The 21,083-nt window shown below is 38.8% G+C and overlaps 1 long non-coding RNA gene across 1 annotated transcript; it reads left to right on the top strand.

The window, feature by feature from the left end:
• Positions 1 to 4,574: 4,574 nt before the first annotated feature.
• On the top strand, positions 4,575 to 20,172 carry LOC118764838. Its single transcript, XR_005000660.1, has 3 exons — positions 4,575 to 4,729; positions 7,613 to 7,615; positions 20,160 to 20,172. It is a non-coding gene; the product is annotated as an uncharacterized LOC118764838 (long non-coding RNA).
• Positions 20,173 to 21,083: the final 911 nt, after the last annotated feature.

Below are 21,083 nucleotides of genomic sequence, written 5' to 3'. Positions count from 1 at the left end.
CTGTCGTATATATGTATATATATATGTATTTGTGTGTATGTTTGTGTGTCTATGTTCGTCCCTCTAGCATTGCTTGACAACCGATGCTGGTGTGTTTACGTCCCCGTTACTTAGCGGTTCGGCAAAAGAGACCGATAGAATAAGTACTGGGCTTACAAAGAATAAGTCCCGGGGTCGATTTGCTCGACTAAAGGCAGTGCTCCAGCATGGCCGCAGTCAAATGACTGAAACAAGTAAAAGAGTAAAAGAGTAAAGAGTAAAGAGTATTAAGGCTGATCATTTCTAATGAAAAGTTCGTTAAACAGCGTATGAAATATGCCCATTTTTAAGTCACATATTTTTGACTGTATTTTGTGTCACCAACATTGAAAACACTAACCCCAGGTATCCATTATAAATGTCATTGGATTGGTTTGTAAGTCGAAAACTACCAGTACAGGATTATACTTGAAAGCTTTAAAGTTTACTTTCGAATCACATGGTGCTGAGTTCAATTCCATTGCGTGGGACCCTGGGACAAGTGACTTCTACTAAAGCCCCGGGCTGATTAAAACCTTGTGAGAGGATCTGGTAGACGGAAACAAAAGGAAACCCGCTATATATTGTATATATATATATATATATATATATATATATATATATGTGTGTGTGTGTGTGGTGTGTGTGTGTGTGTGTGTGTATGTATATGTATATGTGTATATATATATATAGAGAGAGAGAGGAAGGAGGGAGATAGCTAGATAAATAGACAGATGTATTCTCATCCAGGGTGGAGACAACATACCAATGTTTCCATGTGATTTGCTTGATAACTTGAGAGATTTCTTTCTACATGCAATCATTGATAGCCTTGTTAATCTACAAATAAAGACTATTTATCCACCAATGCGGAGTTGAGCACTTATTCTCACTGTTCGATAGTAGCGTATTGTGTGTGTGTGCGTACACGCGCGCACGTATACATATATATGCACTTATATATATGTGTGTGTGTGTATGTATATGCATAATGTATGTATGCATGTATGTGTGTGTATATATATATATATATATATATATATAATTGAGATTCAGTTGAATTAGGTATTTTAAGCACCAAGTCAGTGTGGTATTGTCCGTACTACCCAATGTAAGGTGAACAAAATCAAAATAAGAAACATGATATCAAGAGGTGATGCAGTGCGGACGTTTCAAGCGACTCCATTTAATTGAACAATGCAATCATTACATCACTTTAAATGCAACATGGTCTTTTTCCCTCTTCATGCACTATTAGAGAATTTAAATAAAATTATATTAATGTGTCCGACTGATCAAAAAATTCTATTTATTTATGCATCTGAGGATGACCCTGCATTTAAATTGATGTAATGATTGCATTGTTCAATTAAATGGAGCCGCTTGAAACGGTCGTGCTGCATCACCTCTTGATATCCTGTTACTTATTTTGATTATATGTATATATATATGTATGTATGTACGCGTGTATGTGTGTATATTTATATTTATATATATATCAATGTGTAAGTGGACAATCACTGTTTTGTTTACGACCCCGTAAATTAGCTTTTGGCGAAAAAGAAAAAAAAACGAAAGAATATGTACCATTCTTAAAAAAGAAAAGAATCACAGGGCTAAATTGTTCAACTTAAACCCTTCAAGGTGGTGGCTTGGCACACCCGCAGTCTAATGAGTGAAACAAGTAAAAGATGTATGGTAAAAAATAAAGAAGACGAACTGGTGTCTCCTTTTTTATTCACATTTTGCCTATCTATCCCTGGCGAGCCCAGTTTTGGGGGCATGCTCTACTCTCATGTCAATTCCAATTTCTCTGGCTTATTTCTCGAACTTGATTGTTAGTGTTTCAAGTGCCCCTACAGCTATTAGAGTGCCAGACACTCTCCTCATAGTCCACATTCTTGCAATTTCGTCTTTTAGTAGTCTGTAGTTTTCAATCTTCTCTAGTTCTTTGTCATTTATGAGTGCATCCCCAGGTATTGTAATATCTATAAACTTGGTTTCCTTTTTTCCTTTATCTACCACAATAATATCTGGTCTCCGTACCTTGTTAGGGAGTCACATTGGATTGTAAAATTCTACAGTATCTTATATTCCTTGTTCTCGGTGATTCTTTCTGGTTCATGGTCATACCATTTCCGTGCTCTGTTCAGGTCATACTTTCCACGAATTTGACCACGTTATTGTGCCTCCTTTTGTAATGTTTTTGACCTGCTTGCTACACTCACTCACAGTATGTGAGATTGTTTTGTATCTGTTGCCACACATCCTACAAAGACACGTCCCGCTACCCTTGTCAATTTGGAACTTGGTGTAATTAGTTCTCGCAGCTTGTTCCTGAGCATTGCAATCAATTCCTCAGTGCATCCTTTCAGATTACTTTTTCTTAGCCATCTCTAAGTGTCGATCTTGTCTTTTCCTTCGATTTCTCCGAGGTAGTGTCCATGCAGTGATTTCATTTTCCAATTGTTTACTCTTTCCTCTTCATCTTGTTTCTTAAATTTATCATTAAAGTTGTTGTTGTTGTTGTTGTTATTATTATTATTATCATCATCATCATTATTATTATTATTATTATTATTATTATTGTTATTATTATTATTATTATTATTATTATTATTATTATTATTCCGTCGTAACACAGTGTAGGTAAAAATGCTCTGGAGTCTTTAGTCGTCTGCCAAGTCACAACACGAACCTCAGACAGATAATACTTTCCTTATGATGTGCGCTGTGCCCAATAAGGCTGCTTTTTGCAAGACATCAATCTTGCATGGGATTTCCAGTTGCCTTAAGTAGTCTTGAAGTTTCAATGGGATTGAGCCCAACGCTCCGATCACCACTGGTATCACTTTTACATTACCCTCTCACATTCCATACAGTCTTGCCCCTTCCACTTTTAATTCAGAGTACTTGGTGATTTTTTTCAACTTGTTTACTCACAATATTCATATCACTTGGTAAAGCTACATCAAATAATCTGACAGAATTTGTCTCTATTATTCAATATGGCAATATCCGGACAATGGTGCGCAACATAGTGATCTCTTTTCATGTAAACAGCGCATGACCTTACTGCACCGCTCTGTAGGCAATTGCCTAATTGCAGCGCAATTGTGTATTAACCTAAACCACTTGAGCCAGTAGCCTTGAATTCCGTCTGGTCCTGCCGCTTTGCAGTTTGGGAGTTTTGATATCGTTTTTTGTTTTTGTTTTGAAAGCGGCAGATTATTTTCCCACATACCTTAGACGGCGAGTGGTGAAAGTTGAAATAGTGCCACCAGAATTAGACATTTGGTGATTGGTTGTGTGCGCTGTGGTCGAAGGTTCGGATTCGCTTCTAGAAATTAAAAAATATCGGAAGGAGAACTGGTCCGGAATCGAGTTGGAGATTTTGATCCAGATAAAACCGAAATCCCTGGACAAGGTCCCCGACCTTATAGAGCTGCCCAACGGAGCAAGGTGCTACACTTGTGGGTCTAACGCCCATTTGAAGGTCGGCTGCCTACAAAATCCACAAAATGGAGCTCGAGAAACGAGCTACCACTACCACCTCAAGAAGGCCAAAAGCTGCAACAACAATCAGTGCAGCAACAGCCGTTAAAGCATAACTTTCTACAACGGAATCCCATCACCACAATGGCACCAACAACTGAAGCAGTGGAAACAAGCAACGCCAGACCATCCCTACAGGCGGCCGACATAGATACACCATAAACTCCCGACACGAACTTAAGAATTTTAAGAGGACTTTAGGAAGGCCCTTCATTAATGCTAATGTGTCAGACGAGACAGCTGAATCAGCCGACCCTCTCAAAATTTAAGGTAAGTGACCTTCTATTTATTTCTCTGATAAACATGGTTGTTTTCAGAGTAAGGTGTGTGAATGTTCGTAGCCTGGAGTCAGCTTGGAAGAAAGGTAATTTGCTAAACAACCTCAGGTCGGTCGATTTAGATGTGGCTGCAATTAGCGAGATAAGGATTTCTAATGTGCAAGCATTAGCACCCATATTCGATGACTATGAGATATTCTCATCATGTGGTCTGTCTGGTGGTGTAGCAGTGCTATTCTGAAAATCCTTAGATCTCGAAGTAAAGGCAATGATCTTAGATCCGGGCGGTAGGTTGGTGGTCTTAGATGTGAATGGTAGCGAAAGTGGCGCCCTTAGATTGGTGGTCGTCTATGCCCCGACAGAAGCTGGGTGAACTAGTTCACCCTCTAGATTAGAGGGTGAACTAGTTAGCAAATTAGAACAGGCGATTAAAAAGAGCATTGCGACCGATGTGCTAGCGGCGAGAATGACTCTTGATCGTTTATTCGAAGCGAAACATGAAGGTTGCGTTGTTAGAGCTAAGGCCCGTTCGCTCAAACAGGAGGGAACTAAAGCTGTCCGATGGCCTCGAACAGTGGAGACACGACGTGGAATCAAAAACACGATCAGGTCTTTGACGGATCGGGATGGGCGCGTGCTACGCGACTCTGAGCAGATGTGTGTGACTTTTCAGCAGCACTTCGCGCGACTGTCTGGAGAAGGCGAAGAGTCAACGACGGTACTGGACTAAAGTTCGTACTTGGACAGCTTGCCGCAGCTCTCAGCAGCTGACATGAGGTTATGTGAGAGGCCGATAACAGCCGCTGAAATTTGGGAGGTGATGAGCGATTGCACAAGTCGCGGATCGCCCGATTTTGATGATCTTCGCTACTAATTCTGTATTCATGTCATATTTGCTGCTAAACACAGAATTTAAGGTTTTGGCCAAGGTGTTAGCGAGAAGGTTAGCGTTTGTTGTCGGTAGCCTGGTCGGAGAAGCACAAACATGCGTAATCCCGAGCTGGTTTATCCGCGACAACCCCCACCTTATGCGATACATCATAGAGAGGGCTGGGACCACAGCCGGCTTCGGGGATGTTCTCATCAATTTGGATCAATCAAAAGCATTCGATAGGGTCGACCATGGCTACTTAGAAGCCGTCTGGAAAGCAAGCGGTTTCGGACCCGTTTTCAGAGGCTGGATCGCTGCAATGCAGAGCGGCACCTATTTATTGGTCAAAGTAAACGGCCACCTATCGGAGCCGTTTGGCATCGCACACTGGGAAGCAAGCTTCTAGAATATTTCTACATTACAAATAACAAGTTTGTTGCCCAAGGAATGAAGAATTTGTAAAAAAAGTCTGAGAAATTACAGAAAGGGCGTCGCCTGTATACATTTGACATTGAAAAGGTTGATTAGGCTGTTTAACAAGACAAAAATGTGGTCAATAAAATATTAAGTTCAGAGCATGTTGTGTGTTATCTATGCTAATTATACAACCGGGACCACGCCCTCACCCTTGATAGACTTGTTGACCGTACACATTAGTGGGTTAGTAAGTAAGAACATTACTCCAGACTCTATCGATCATCTGTTCTCTCCTATCATACGTCAAGGTGATCTTATACATACATACATACATACATACATATGTATATACATAAATTACATACATACAAAGATACATACATATATATATATATATATGTGTGTGTGTGTGTGTATGTATATATATATGTATGTATGTATGTATGTATGTATGTGTGTGTGTATGCCTATATATATATACATATATGTAGGCCCCGGGTTGAGTCGGGGTTAACCACAGTAAATAAGGTACTCAATACATAGCAGAGTAAATTAATTTATTTTATAGAAGGAGCTTCAACAGGACTAGAACTGTTTCATTCAAATGAAATCATCAGGAAGCTGATATATACATATATATATATATTCTTTTATGCTTTGGTAGTTGGATGCTGAATGTCACGTACGATAATTAAAAAACCAAGTATAAAGCTTTATAATGTGAGGAAAGAGACCCTGTGAGACTTCTGACTGCAGGCTGTTGTCCACTCCCACAGAATCAACCAGAGCAAACAAGATCGAGCGCTCTGAGAAGTAAAGCAATACTCTTTACTCTTTTACTTGTTTCAGTCATTTGACTGCGACCATGCTGGAGCACCGCCTTTAGTCGAGTAAATCAACCCCGGGACTTATTCTTTGTAAGACCAGTACTTATTCTATCGGTCTCTTTTGCCGAACCGCTAAGTGACAGGGACGTAAACACACCAGCATCGGTTGTCAAGCAATGCTAGGGGGACAAACACATACACATATACACATATATATATATATATATACGACAAGCTTCTTTCAGTTTCCGTCTACCAAATCCACTCACAAGGCTTTGGTCGGCCTATAGCAGAAGACACTTGCCCAAGATGCCACGCAGTAGGACTGAACCCGGAACCATGTGGTTGGTTAGCAAGCTACTTACCACACAGCCACTCCTGCGCCTATATGTATGTATGTATTATAATAATAATAATAAATAATTCTTTCTGCTAAAAGCACAAGGCCTGAAATTGTGAAGGGGGGGTAGTTGATTACATCGACCCCACTGCATAACTGGTACTTATTTCATCATCTCTGAAAGGATGAACAGTAAAGTCGACCTCGGCAGAATTTGAACTTAGAACGAACATAGGTACAGACGAAATGCCACTAAGTATTTTGCACAGCATGCAAATGATTCTGCCAGCTCATGGTTTTTATTTACCGTAAATCCTCGAGTATAATCTGCATTTTTTTCCCCAAAATTTAAAGGTCAAAATCCCTAGTGCGTACTATATACGAAGTTAAAAATGAAAATCATTTTTTAAGCAATGTCCGAGTCTCTATTTGCTGCCCGGCAATGTTTATTCAGACGCATGTTGTGATGTCGGGCACGAAAATACCTTAAGCTAAGCCTGAAAGCAATGAAGTCATAAAAGAATCATCCATAACTTGCAGTAAGCAACATTTATTAAACGTTATTACTGTTATTTCTTTATTTTCTGCAGACAAAATGCACAAAAAAGCTACATGTTTGCATTATGCTGTATATACAATAATAATAAAGGATGTTACCGTATACAGTTTTACAAACCAAGGACGTTAATATAGACCTCCTTGACTCAAGTTAGAGAAGGGATGCATATTATACACAAGATTTAGGTTTTTCAGAGGTACAGCCTCCTAAAAATCCCCTGTGTATTATACTCAAGGGCGGACTATACTCGAGGATTTACAGTATAGTGAAATAATAGCAAATACGCTGTAGTATTTATTATACCAGCCTCATCCGGAGTCAAATTTGTCTTTTGCTCTTCCATAACAGACAAAATAAAATACCTGTCAAGTATTGGAGTCCATATAAGTGGATTATGTGAAGGTGGGTAGTTTAGTGATTAAGGTATTGCACTTGCAATCGCTAGATCATGAGTTCAGTTCCAGGACCGGGTGGTGTCTTGTGCAAAACACTTCATTTCACATTGTTCCAGTCCACTCAGCTGTAAATGGGTAACCTTGTGACGGAATAGCCTTCAGATTATGGGGAAATTTTGCCCTCCTCATTTAGCCAGCAAGGTGACTTCATTCGAAATCTCAAACAATGCGAAGCGCATTGTGACTAGCAATGTATAACTGGTTGACACTGTGCTAGTGTGGTGCATGGACTTATACCCATGTTAGAAATCATTCTTATTTAACATGTGTTTACATCTTATTAGCAGATCAGATGGTGATTGAGAAATGAAACTTGTGTGTGTGTACGCCACATAAGTTAAATGTTGCATACACAAATTATGGACATAGAATGTCTGCTCATACAACATACAGAATCAAAACCTGAGATATTTAGATTTGTTGTCAAAGACAAACAAGATTTAGTCACAAGTTAGCAGGTTAAATGACTGTGTTAGAATCTTTCTTCAATAGCATACTCAATTTTCAATGCAGATAGTCATTAGAAAATTATGCTATCACAGGCCATAACACGCCTTTAACGCGTCTCTTTTTATTAAAGATAGTTTTTATTAATAATTTAATTAGTTGACATTACATTCAGATTACTGGTTTGTGAAATTTTAGTTTCCATTATTGGTTTATGCTAATCTGCTTGTTTGTTTTTTATTATGTTTTCACTAAGTTACCAAGAATAGTTATGAGTGTATTTGGCAGGTGCTGTGTTGCTGTGTTTTGTTTCGGTGTTGTTATATTAGTGTTTATCATCTTTTAACTTTTACTTGATTTGAATAATTAGATTGCAGCCATGCTGGAGCAACGCCTTGAAGAATTTTTAGTTGAATGAGAAGGCGGCAAGCTGACAGAAACGTTAGCACGCCGGGCGAAGTGCTTAGTGGTATTTCATCTGCTGTTACGTTCCGAGTTCAAATTCCGCCGAGGTTGACTTTGCCTTTCATCCTTTTGGGGTCGATAAATTAAGTACCAGTTACGTACTGGGGTCGATGCAATTGACTTAATCCCTTTGTCTGTCCTTGTTTGTCCCCTCTTTATTTAGCTTCTTGTGGGCAATAAAGAAATAAGAATTTTTAGTGGAAGGAATCGTCCCCTGTACTTGTCTCATTTTTTTTAAAGCCTGTCACTTAATCTATTGTTCTCTTTTGTTGAAATGCTAGATTAAGGGGACGTAAACACACCGTTACCGGGTGTCAAGCAAGGTGGGGGACAAACACAAACACAAACACACACACACTTATACACACGCACTCACACACACACAAACACACACATGATATATTTTCGGTCTACTAAATCCACTCACAATTCTTCGATCAGCCTGAGTCTATAGTAGTAAACACTTGCCACAGTTGCCACACAATAGGATTGAAGTGAACCCATGTGGCTAGGAAGCAACCTTCTTACCCGACAGTTACACCTTATTTCCTATGCCTGCTTGTTCAAAATCTCTCGTGGAAGCGCTATCCAACCAAAATGCAAATATATGGGAAACTACCACCTGTGTCATCTCTTGTGAAAGGTAGGAGAGTCCAGTTTGCTGGACATTGTTGTAGAGCTGAAAAAGAAGTAATTTCTACCCTTCTCCTCTGGAAGCCATCTACTCGCAATACCAGAGGGCGCACACTCTCCTACCCTGATGTAATCTCCAGGGATACAGGCATCCAGCAACAGGACCTCCGTAATGCCATGATGGACCGTGAAGTCTGGCGTAGCATGGTAAATTCCATTGTCTCGACCACGGTCGAACAATGATGATGATGATTGTTCACATTCGTAAGACTTGGGTATGAGATCTTACGGCACAGCCATTTTGCTACTTCCACCACCCTGACCTCACCACACTTGGTATTGCTGAATTGATGCTGACTCACTTGACACCAAATGTTATATCATGCTTCTTTGGTTCTCTCTCTTCTGAGAGTGAGCAGCTGCATTCTTTTAAGTTTCCTCAATGTCTTAAAATCTTCTTCCTTTGCAGTGGAATTTGATTTTTTTAAAAGATTCTTGGGCATAATAACCTTCATGCCATGTTTCTTTCCATGCACGCATGCCCCCCCCCCCGGCTCTCTCTCTCCCCTATATACACATGCGCATACAGACACACATAAACATACAACCATATACACACACACACAATTTCCTATATCATGCTCACTGATAGAACCTCTGTGGTGTGGTGTAATGACCATACCATACACACTTTACTTCCAAGTACTGCCATAAGCAATGGATGTAAATGAGAACGTTATAAGTTAGAGTGATGTCCAGCAGAGATCAAGGTCAATCTGTACCCTGTGGCTTCACTCTGCATAGTTTAGCTCTGTTACAATAGTAACAGTCCTGATACTTTTCCATCAGACCTTGTATATATTTCTGCATGCTGTGCATGCGTGTATGTTTGCTTCTAGAGCCAAAAGGCACTGTTGCCTAAACAGGTTCAATATCCTGTCAGCTCTGACCAATCATCAGTGTCCATACTGTCATGTCTAATAGTCTCATCTTGGTAAGTCTTGGGGTTATGGTTTTTAGTGTTTACTTCCAGTATCTTTTTTTTAATGATTTCCCAAACCATCTGTTAATATTATAAGTACTGCAGGATGGCAAGGTGGCAGAAATCATTAGCACTCTGGGGGTAAAGTGTTTAGCAGCATCTCATCCAACTTTACGTGCTGAGTTCAAATTCTGCTGAGGTTGACTTTGCTTTTTATCATTCCAGAGTCAATAAAATAAGTACCAGTTGAACACTGGGGTTGATTTAATCAACTTACCCCTCTCCCATAACAGCTGATCTTGTGCCAAAATTTGAAACTAATATTGTATGTAGTGTGAAGGCAGTGAGCTGGCAGGATTTCTAAGATGCTGGGCAAAATGCTTAATGGTATTTTGACAATCTTCATCCGAAAGGATGAAAGGTAAAGTCGACCTTGGCAGAATTTGAACTCACAACATAACAGCAGACAAAATACTGATCGGGCGAAATGCTTAGCAGTATTTTGTCTGCCGTTATGTTGTGAGTTCAAATTCCGCCGAGGTCGAGTTTACCTTTCATCCTTTCGGGGTCAATAAATTAAGTACCAGTTATGCACTGGGGTCGTTGTAATCGACTTAATACCTATGTCTGTCCTTGTTTGTCTCCTCTATGTTTAGCCCCTTGTGGGTAATAAAGAAATAGGTATTTTGACAATCTTTACATTCTGAGTTCAAATTCTGCCAGGATTGACTTTGCCTTAAGTACCTGTTGAAAACTGGGGTTGATTTAATCGATTTAAACCCTCCTCTGAAATGATTGGCCTTGTGCCAATATTTGAAACCATTATTATAAACCTGCTCTGGCTCTGTAGTACAAATGTCTTGTTTTCAGAAGTTTTGAATAAAAATCTTCCACCAAACCTTAGTCACAATTTATGTTCCTAAAACTAGCTTAATCATAACTAAGTTATTTTACTAAATTCTTTGTTATCACCGTGATCACCGTGACCGACCAGGCCATCAGATGTTGTTACACATCGCTTGTCACAATGCGCTTCGCATTGTTTTAGCCTTCAAATGACGCCACCCCGCTGGCTAAGTGAGCAGGCCAACAGAAGAAAGAGTGAGAGAAAGTTGTGGCGAAAGAGTACAGCAGGGATCGCCACCACCCCCTGCCAGAGCCTCGTGGAGCTTTTAGGTGTTTTCGCTCAATAAACACTCACAACGCCCGGTCTGGGAATCGAAACTGCGATCCTATGACCACAAGTCCGCTGCCCTAACCACTAGGCCATTGCGCCTCCACTTTGTTATATTTAACCCTTTAGTATTTAAACCAGCCATGTCCGGCCAAAATATTTAATCTGTTTTATGTTCAAACTGACCAGATCCAGGCTCTCACACCTACCCTACAATGTTATTCTACATTAGGTAATTACACCATCAAGATCTTGAAGATATGAGATAACGCATGATTAATTCAAATCAATGTAAATCAATAAGCATTATGTTTGATAGAATAATCAGAACACTAAAGGGTTAAAGTATTTGGAAGAAACATAGAGCTTCTCAACAGAAATACAGTAAAGAAAGGGTTAAGGCAGTGAGTTGGCAGAATCAGTAGGATGCTGACAGAATGCTTTGTAGTATTTTGTCTGCCTTAACATTCTGAATTCAAATGTTGCCCAAGTCTACTTTGCTTTTCATCCTTTTTGGGATCAGTAAAACAAATACCAGTTGATCATTATGGTCAGTGTTATCATCTAGCCTCTGCCCCGCCAAATTTCAGGCTTCCTGCTTATAGTAGAAAAGATTATCATAATGACTGTTTTGTTTTTACTCCCTTCATTCTGATTACCTCTATTTCTAGATCTGCATATTTTGATGATAATTTCTCCAGTCCTTTTAGAGATACATTAACATGTATTGAGACTGATACTTAGATTAGATGGCAGTTTCTTTCCTGTTTCAACTTGATGACAATATTTAGGTGATTAGTCTTAATCTCTCTGTTAATCTGCTTGCTTTGTCATTCTCAGAGATCTTTCCTGTGGACATTTACACAAACTCATTTTCTTTCAACATTTCAGAGAAAATGTAATTAATTGTTTCTTCCTAACCTCCACATATTCTTCAGCTACTAACATTTGTGGGCGGAAAGGATTTGGCTCTATGCTATAATCAAGAATCCATCAGTTATACCATTGAGTCCTACTTTTTCAAGCAATTTTTGTTATATTTCTCTTTTTATATGGCAGTGAGCTGGCAGAATCTTTAGTATGCATTTTGTACACCTTTATGTTCTAGTTCAAATTTTACTGAAGTCAACTTTGTCTTTCATCCTTTCAGGGTCGATAAAATAAGTACCAATTGATCTCTGGGGTGGGGGGGGTCGATGTAATTATACCCCTTCCCCTGAAGTTGCTGGCCTTGTGCCAAAATCGAAACCAATATTTCTTTGTCTAATTTAGCCATGTTCCTTTTAATTGTTTTCTTTACTAAATTGTTTCAGTCCTTGGACTGTGGCCATGCTGGGATACTGCCTTGAAAGGTGTAGTTGAATCAATCGATTCTATTTTAAAGTGTGGTGTTTATTCTATTGGTCACTTTTTCCCAAACCACTAAGTTACAGGGAAATAAACAAATCAATGCTGGTTGTCAAGTGGTGGCAGGGAGACACCTACACAAACACACACACACACATACACACACACACACGCATGCACACACACATGTACACACACATCAGGATTCTGAACAGTTTCAATCTACCAAATTCACTCACAAGGTCTTGATCAACCTGGGACAATAGTAAAAAACTCTTGTCCAAATCCAAGGTATGATGCAGCGGGACTGAACACAAAAACACATGAATGCAAAGTGAGTTTCTTAACCACACAGCCATGCGAGTGCCTAAATATATAATTTATCATTTTATATATATCATTTATCTTTAACTTGTTTCAGTCATTTGACTGTGGCCATGCTGAGGCACTATCTAGAAAAAATTTTAGCCAATTGAATCGACCCCAAGACTTCTTTTTTTAAAAACCTGATATTTATTCTCTTGGTCACTTTTGCCAAACCATTGAATTATGGGGCCATAAACAAACCAACACCAGCCATCAAACAGTAGTAGGGGACAAAGAAAGTTATGAGGAAACAAAATTGGTGGCATGGGGCACACTTCTGTAGTTATCCCTAATTTATTTAATGAGCAAGTGCATACTATTAAACAAAGAATACAAAGGAAAATTAAAAGTAACTTGTTAGGAAAAATTACTCAAACTGGGAATCAGATGTACATCATTTATCTACTAGCAGAAAACTGGTTGAGGTGCAGTGTTCCTGCAAGTTTTTCTGATGCCTTTTACATTATTCCTGTGTAAGCTTTACTTTCTGTTGTACTCTATCGAGTACTTTGATTTTGGTTTAATTCTTTCTGTTTCTTTATTTAATATGATATTAAGTCCCAGCTCTGTAGGAGACAGGCAGAACCAGTGTATGGAAAGGATAGATCTTGGTCCTTAGGGAGATGTTGGGCTTCTTCCAGATAGCACTGAGATTTGGAGCATCCTCAAACAAGACCTGAACAAGCTCAAGGGTTTCCAAATGCGGTGTCTTCATCAAATCTTTGGTGTCTCTCTATGTGACCAAATCTCAAACAACATCCGAGAACAATGTAGGCAACAGATGACCATTGATGACCAAGTCTGGCAGCGCAGGATACAGTTGGGACAAACATTGACACAAAGACACAGATAAATATATATAATTATACATGATGGGCTTCTTTCAGTTTTCATCTACCAAATCCAAACACGAAGCCTCAGTTGGTTTGAGGTTATAGTAGAAGACACTTTCCCAAGGGGACTGAACCTGCAACCATATGGTTGGGAAGCAAGCTTCTTACTGTGCACCCACACCTGCGCCTGTATCTACAAAATTTTTTTGCTAATTACTCATGATATAATTCATATATGAGTTTATTAAGGCAGGCAATCAGGCAGAATTGTTAGCATGCCAGGCAAAATGCTTAGCCATATTTTGTCCGTCTTTATGTTTGGAGTTCAAATTCCGCTAAGGTTAACTTTCCATTTCATCCTTTCAGAGTCAAGAAAATAAGTACCAGCCGAGCGCTGGGGTTGATGTAATCAACTTAGTCCCTCCTACGAAATTTCTGGCCTTGTGCCAAAATATGAAACCAATATATAAGCTTATTATTATCTCAATCTCACTCATGGCAAATGCTTCCAGAATGCACAATTGTGGAACACTGTTAAAAGCCTTCTGGTTACTAATTCTTATTCTCATTATGTTTATGCCAGTTGTCTGTGTGAAAATCCAATACGTGGATGTCATAACAAAGAAACCACCTAGTCTTCAACATTAAGAAGGTCAATAATTAAACAAGAACATTTTTTCCTTATATTTAATATAACTCTCACAATTCCATTATTTTCCTTAATAAATTGTTTCATTTTATTCATTTCTTCCACATAGCCATTTGGTACCTATTTCTTTCCTTTTTTATTATTTCTTTTTTTGTATATTTTCAAGTCATTCAAATGTGAGTTTTTATCAGCCAAATATATATATTTAAAATATCACTCCTGGTTTTGACAACAATGCAATATATTTTTAAAAGACAGAATTTCTTCTGAGAATATTTTATTCTTAAGAGTTCCACAGATGATAGACTATAGTGGTGATTATGTGGTGGGGAAGGAAATGACATGAAATAATGTATGTATTTCTATATACGTGTGTTTGTGTGCACACACATACATACACACTTTTTCCAAACAATAGCAAAATATAGGACAATGCTGCTTAATGATTTTGAAGATGTAAATGAATAAAGTGTTTGTAGGTGTGTGATTTTGTATTATCGAACACACATGCTCAATGTATCTGCTCAGCTTGTTTGCTGGTAGGCTGCGATTTAGTGCAGTGGGGATGACTCTCAAAGTGTTTTATAGATATATTTTGCATGATTTAAATATATATAGTATAATGTTGACTTAAAATTTTCCTCCAAATTTAACTATATTTAATATCCGAATTAGCTTTCTTTTTTGAGAGAGAAAGTATTTCATTTATATGTGTGTGTGTGTGCATAATCACAATACGTGTGTGCAGAACACACACACACATATTTGCTAACAGTTTGACTCAGCTCAGCATTTCTTAAAACTTTCGTGGGCCTATCCAATTCATCAGATGTTTGGAGACAGAGCAGTGAAAATTTAAAATCGCTTCTAAGTATTTAGGCCTTCATTGTTCAATTTGCATAATGTAGTTGTCTTTACTGTCGAAGCATCATTTTATTCATAAATTTACATGATAAAGCAGACAGGCAATCAGCAGGATGACATAATTGGTAAAATCAGTTCCTTACATCAAGTAATGAAGGGTTAAGCCAGATTGTTATTAAATACATGTAACTCTAACCAAATATGTTGAGCACTAAATTTCTTATTTGTTCATTTACTTCTGTTTATCTATCTATATATATATATATCCATCTCATTTAATGCACACTAATGCATTCTTGCTATGAAGACATGAGACTAGGCTGGTTTTTATAATGTACCTTGCAGCTCCAAGCAATCTCTGGGCTCTGAACACATGGTCTATTATTCTACTTGAAAATCGGGATGCTGGTATATGAGAAACAAAATGAGAAGGTTGATGCAAAAACTGGAAGGGTGAACAAAAATGAAAAAAAGAAAGCAAAGAAAATTGACGAATTTGTTTTCTTTTTCCATTTTTATTCACCCTTCCACTTTTTGCCTCAACCTTCTTGTCTTTTTCTTGTGATCTCTCATGTACCAGCATCCTGATTTTCAAATAGAACAGACCATGTGCTCAGAGCCTGGAGATTACTTGGAGACACAAGATATGTTATAAAAACAAGCCTAGCCGTGTCTTCATAGCAAGAAACTATTAGTAGTCCTCATCTTCATAAGATGTACATTAAATGATATTTATCTCTCACTGGATAGAATATGTTTTTTTGTTGATCTTACCTTTATGGAACATTAAGTTAATCATCATCATCATCATCATCATTTAGCGTCCGTTTTCCATGCTAGCATGGGTTGGACGGTTCTACTGGGGTCTGTGAAGCCAGAAGGCTTCATCAGGCCCAGTCAAATCTGGCAGTGTTTCTACGGCTGGATGCCCTTCCTAACGCCAACCACTCCGTGAGTGTAGTGGGTGCTTTTTACGTGCCACCCGCACTGGTGCCAGACAGAGCTGGCAAACGGCCACGAACGGATGGTGCTTTTTATGTGCCAGGCGAGGCTGGCAACGGACACGAAACGGGGCGGTGCTGGCAACGGTCGCAAAACGGAAAGTTCTCTTACATGCCACCGGCACTGGTAACACATCTGCAATTTCCATTGATCGATTTCGATTCTGATCCTCACTTGCCTCAATGGGTCTTCACAAGCAGAGTTTCGACATGCCACCGGCACTGGTAGCATATCCGCAATTTCCATTGATCGATTTCGATTCTGATCCTCACTTGCCTCAACACGTCTTCACAAGTAGAGTTTTGTGTCCCAAGAAGGGAAGGTATGCATACGTAGGCTGGCTCCATCCCATGTAGAAGGCCACGGGTTGTGGACTCACTTGTCCTGCCGGGTCTTCTCGCGCACAGCACACTTCCAGAGGTCTCGGTCTCTAGTCATTTCCTCAGTGAGACCTAAAGTTCGAAGGTCGTGCTTCACCACCTCGTCCAGGTTTTCCTGGGTCTGCCTCTTCCACAGGTTCCCTCAACCGCTAGGGTGTGGCACTTTTTCACACAACTATCTTCATCCATTCTCGCCACATGACCATACCAGCGCAAACGTCTCTCTTGCACACCACAACTGATGCTTCTTAGGTCCAGCTTTTCTCTCAAGGTACTTACACTCTGCCGAGTGTGAGTACCGGCATTACACATCCATCGGAGCATACTGGCTTCATTTCTAGCGAGCTTACGCATATCCTCAGCAGTCACGGCCCATGTTTCACTGCCATGTAGCATGGCTGTTCGTACACACGCATCATACAGTCTGCCTTTCACTCTGTGCGAGAGGCCTTTTGTCACCAGCAGAGGTAAGAGCTCTCTGAACTTTGCCCAAGCTATTCTTACTCTAGCAGTTACACTTTCAGCACACCCACCCCCGCTGCTGACTTGGTCACCTAGGTAACGGAAACTATCAACTATTTCTAGTTTTTCTCCCTGGAAAGTGACGGAAGTTGGTCTCAGAGCATTTTCAGTGTTTATTGTTCCTGAGCATCTGCCACATACAAAAACCATCTTCCTAGTTAGCCTTCCTTTGACATTGCTGCATCTCTTATGTGTCCATAGCTTACACTTGGTGCATCTTATAGAGTTTCTACCTACACCTTTTCTACAGATCGAGCAGGGCCATCTACCTGAAGGTGTTTGTGATTTGTCTACCTTCCTACTGATTACGACTTTGGTTTTAGCTAGATTGACTCTGAGGCCCTTCGATTCTAATCCTTGTTTCCACACCTGAAACTTCTCCTCCAGTTCTGATAGCGACTCAGCAATTAGAGCAAGGTCATCAGCATAGAGGAGCTCCCAAGGGCATCCTGTCTTGAATTCCTCCGTTATTGCCTGGAGGACTATGATAAATAGGAGGGGGCTGAGTACTGAGCCTTGGTGGACCCCTACCTCTACCCGGAATTCTTCACTGTACTCATTTCCAACCCTCACCCTACTAGCGGCGTCCCTATACATGGCCCGCACAGCTCTCACTAACCATTCATCTATCCCTAGTTTTCTCATTGCCCACCAGATAAGGGATCGGGGGACCCTGTCGAAGGCTTTCTCCATGTCAACAAAAGCCAGGTACAGGGGCTTATCTTTGGCTAGGTATTTCTCCTGCAGCTGCCTTACCAGGAATATAGCATCAGTAGTACTTTTCCCTGGCACAAACCCAAACTGCATCTCATCTAAACTAACTCTCTCTCTAATTAGTTGGGCTATGACCCTCTATATATATACTGTATATATATATATGCTGAGACCACTTTCAGTCATGACTGACTATGGGATTGCACCTAGAAAGGTACCCTCTCAGGCATAAGTCTGGGCAATGATGTTTATGGAAGACCAGCAGTCGCCCATGCATCCCAGCCTCCGCTCTCCAAGCAACCAGTGTTATATATTCTACCTGTTTTATGTTAAAGCTGGCCAGATGCGACCTCTCACACCTACCATACAATGCCATTCTAAAAATGTACAAACAAACCATTGAAATCTTGGAGCTACAAGATAATGCATGCTTAATTCATAACAATATGAATAAAGAAGCAATACATTTGACAAAGCTATCTAAATGCTAAAAAGGTTAACCACAAATATAAAAGTAATCTATTCATAAAACACCCTAGTTGTGTAGTAACAATGGTTTTGAATGTTGGTACGAGGCTAACAATTTTGGAATAAGGGGTAAATCTATTACATTGACCCCTGTGCTCAACTGGTACTTATTTTATCAAAATGGATGAAAGGCAAAGTTGACCATCGCGGAATTTCAATTCAGAACATAAAGGAGGACGATATATCACTAAGCATTTTGCCTGGTGTGTCAATGGTTCTGCCAGCTCACAGCCTTGAATTGTGTAGTAATAATGACTTTGAATTTCAGCACCAGGCCAACAAATTTGGGGGAGGTGTAAGTCAATTACTTCAACCCCAGTGCTCAACAGGTACTGATTTTATAAACCCTGAAAGGACAAAAGGCAAAGTTGACCTTCGTAAAATTTAAATGTAGAATGTAAAGACAGACACAATGCCACTAAGCATTTTACCTGGCATTTTAACATTTCTGCCAGCTTACTACCTTAAATTGTGTAGTAATAACGACATGTTTGATTCTGAGGTGAACTGCATTTTACCTGGCGATTTAATGTTTCTGCCAGCTTACCACCTTAAATCACATAATAACGACATGTTTGATTCTGAGATGAACTGCATTTTACCTGGCATGTTAACGTTCTGCCAGCTTGCCACCTTAAATTGTGTAGTAATAATGACATGTTTGCTTCTGAAATGAACTACATTTTACCTGGCGTTTTAATGTTTCTACCAGTTTGCTACCTTAAATTGTGTAGTAATAATGACATGTTTGATTCTGAGGTGAACTGCATTTTACCTGGCGATTTAATGTTTCTGCCAGATTACCACCTTAAATCACATAATAACGACATGTTTGATTCTGAGATGAACTGCATTTTACCTGGCATGTTAACGTTCTGCCAGCTTGCTACCTTAAATTGTGTAGTAATAACGACATGTTTGATTCTGAGGTGAACTGCATTTTACCTGGCAATTTAATGTTTCTCCTAGCTTGCCGCTTTAAATTGTGTGGTAATAGTGACATGTTTGCTTCTGAAATGAACTACATTTTACCTGGCATTTTAATGTTTCTACCAGTTTGCTACCTTAATTGTGTAGTAATAACGACATGTTTGATTCTGAGGTGAACTGCATTTTACCTGGCGATTTAATGTTTCTGCCAGCTTACCACCTTAAATCACATAATAACGACATGTTTGATTCTGAGATGAACTGCATTTTACCTGGCATGTTAACGTTCTGCCAGCTTGCCACCTTAAATTGTGTAGTAATAATGACATGTTTGCTTCTGAAATGAACTACATTTTACCTGGCGTTTTAATGTTTCTACCAGTTTGCTACCTTAAATTGTGTAGTAATAATGACATGTTTGATTCTGAGGTGAACTGCATTTTACCTGGCGATTTAATGTTTCTGCCAGCTTACCACCTTAAATCACATAATAACGACATGTTTGATTCTGAGATGAACTGCATTTTACCTGGCATGTTAACGTTCTGCCAGCTTGCTACCTTAAATTGTGTAGTAATAACGACATGTTTGATTCTGAGGTGAACTGCATTTTACCTGGCAATTTAATGTTTCTCCTAGCTTGCCGCTTTAAATTGTGTGGTAATAGTGACATGTTTGCTTCTGAAATGAACTACATTTTACCTGGCATTTTAATGTTTCTACCAGTTTGCTACCTTAAATTGTGTAGTAATAACGATGTTTGATTCTGAAGTGAACTGCATGTTGCTGGCATCTTAACATTTCTGCCACCTTGCCACCTTAAATTGTGTAGTAATAACATGTATGGTTCTGAAATGAACTGCATTTCTTGCAGGTCAATGGAATATGAACTGGGAAATAACACTGTATGAAGCAAGGCAGGATACATAGTAATCATACATCTAACCCAACAGTCACTGAGTCTGCACTCAATAAGTTACACTTGAAATAAAAGGAAGGTGAGCCAGTTTTATTTGTTTTTCTTCGATTTTTTTTAATGATTTTATGTACAACGTTGGAGTGCAGTTGATGAGACCTTAACAAATAAAAAACAGTTTACTGAGAAGAACCAATTTGGATACATTGAACAATTAACCCTGCACATATCTCTTTATTCACATGCTTTTTTTTTTATATTCACACTTCCATTTTCTTATCTTTGCTTTGGATTTTTAATTTGATTTAATTTTCTTTTCTTTTTTTTAGAGAATTTTTTTTTATATTCTGATATATATTTCCACTTTTTTTAATATCTTTTTTCAAATACACATACATATGTATTTAGGTGTGTAAAGATTTGTGTTTTTTTGTGTATGTGTATGTGTGTGTGTGTGAGTGTGTGTACATGCGCACGCATGTGTGTGAGTGTACAATTGTGTTTACTTTGATTAAAACACTAATGGAAAAAGAGACAAGAACATTTTATAATTTTTCGTTCACTCACACACATGCACACATATATATGTATGTATACGTATGTATAACATATATATATATAAATATATATATATATTGTATATATATATATGTATGTGTGTATATATGTTTGTCTGATTTTTTTGGTATGTATGTAAAAAGAACAAAAACATTCTAATTCCATTGATTAATTTGTCACATAACAATAAATTATTACAACCAAATAACACTGTATTTATTTGCTTGACAGGTATGAATATATATACATCCTACAAAAGATTGGTTTCACTAAACATAAATGCACATGTGATAAAAGAATATCAAATAGACAGCTTTCTCACTTTTGTTGCTTTTTTTTTTCTATTTCTTCTTAATTGTATGCACAAAACTTCTTTAAAAGGTATGTATAAAACTTGCTGAAGGAATCAACTCATTTCAAGATATATGTATATACAACAAAACAGTATAAATA

The sequence above is a fragment of the Octopus sinensis genome, linkage group LG9 (assembly GCF_006345805.1).
Source record: "Octopus sinensis linkage group LG9, ASM634580v1, whole genome shotgun sequence".
In the NCBI taxonomy this organism is placed as follows: Eukaryota; Metazoa; Mollusca; class Cephalopoda; order Octopoda; family Octopodidae; genus Octopus; species Octopus sinensis.
Note: the sequence above shows the minus strand (reverse complement) of the source record. Positions and strands in the feature narration are given on the sequence as shown.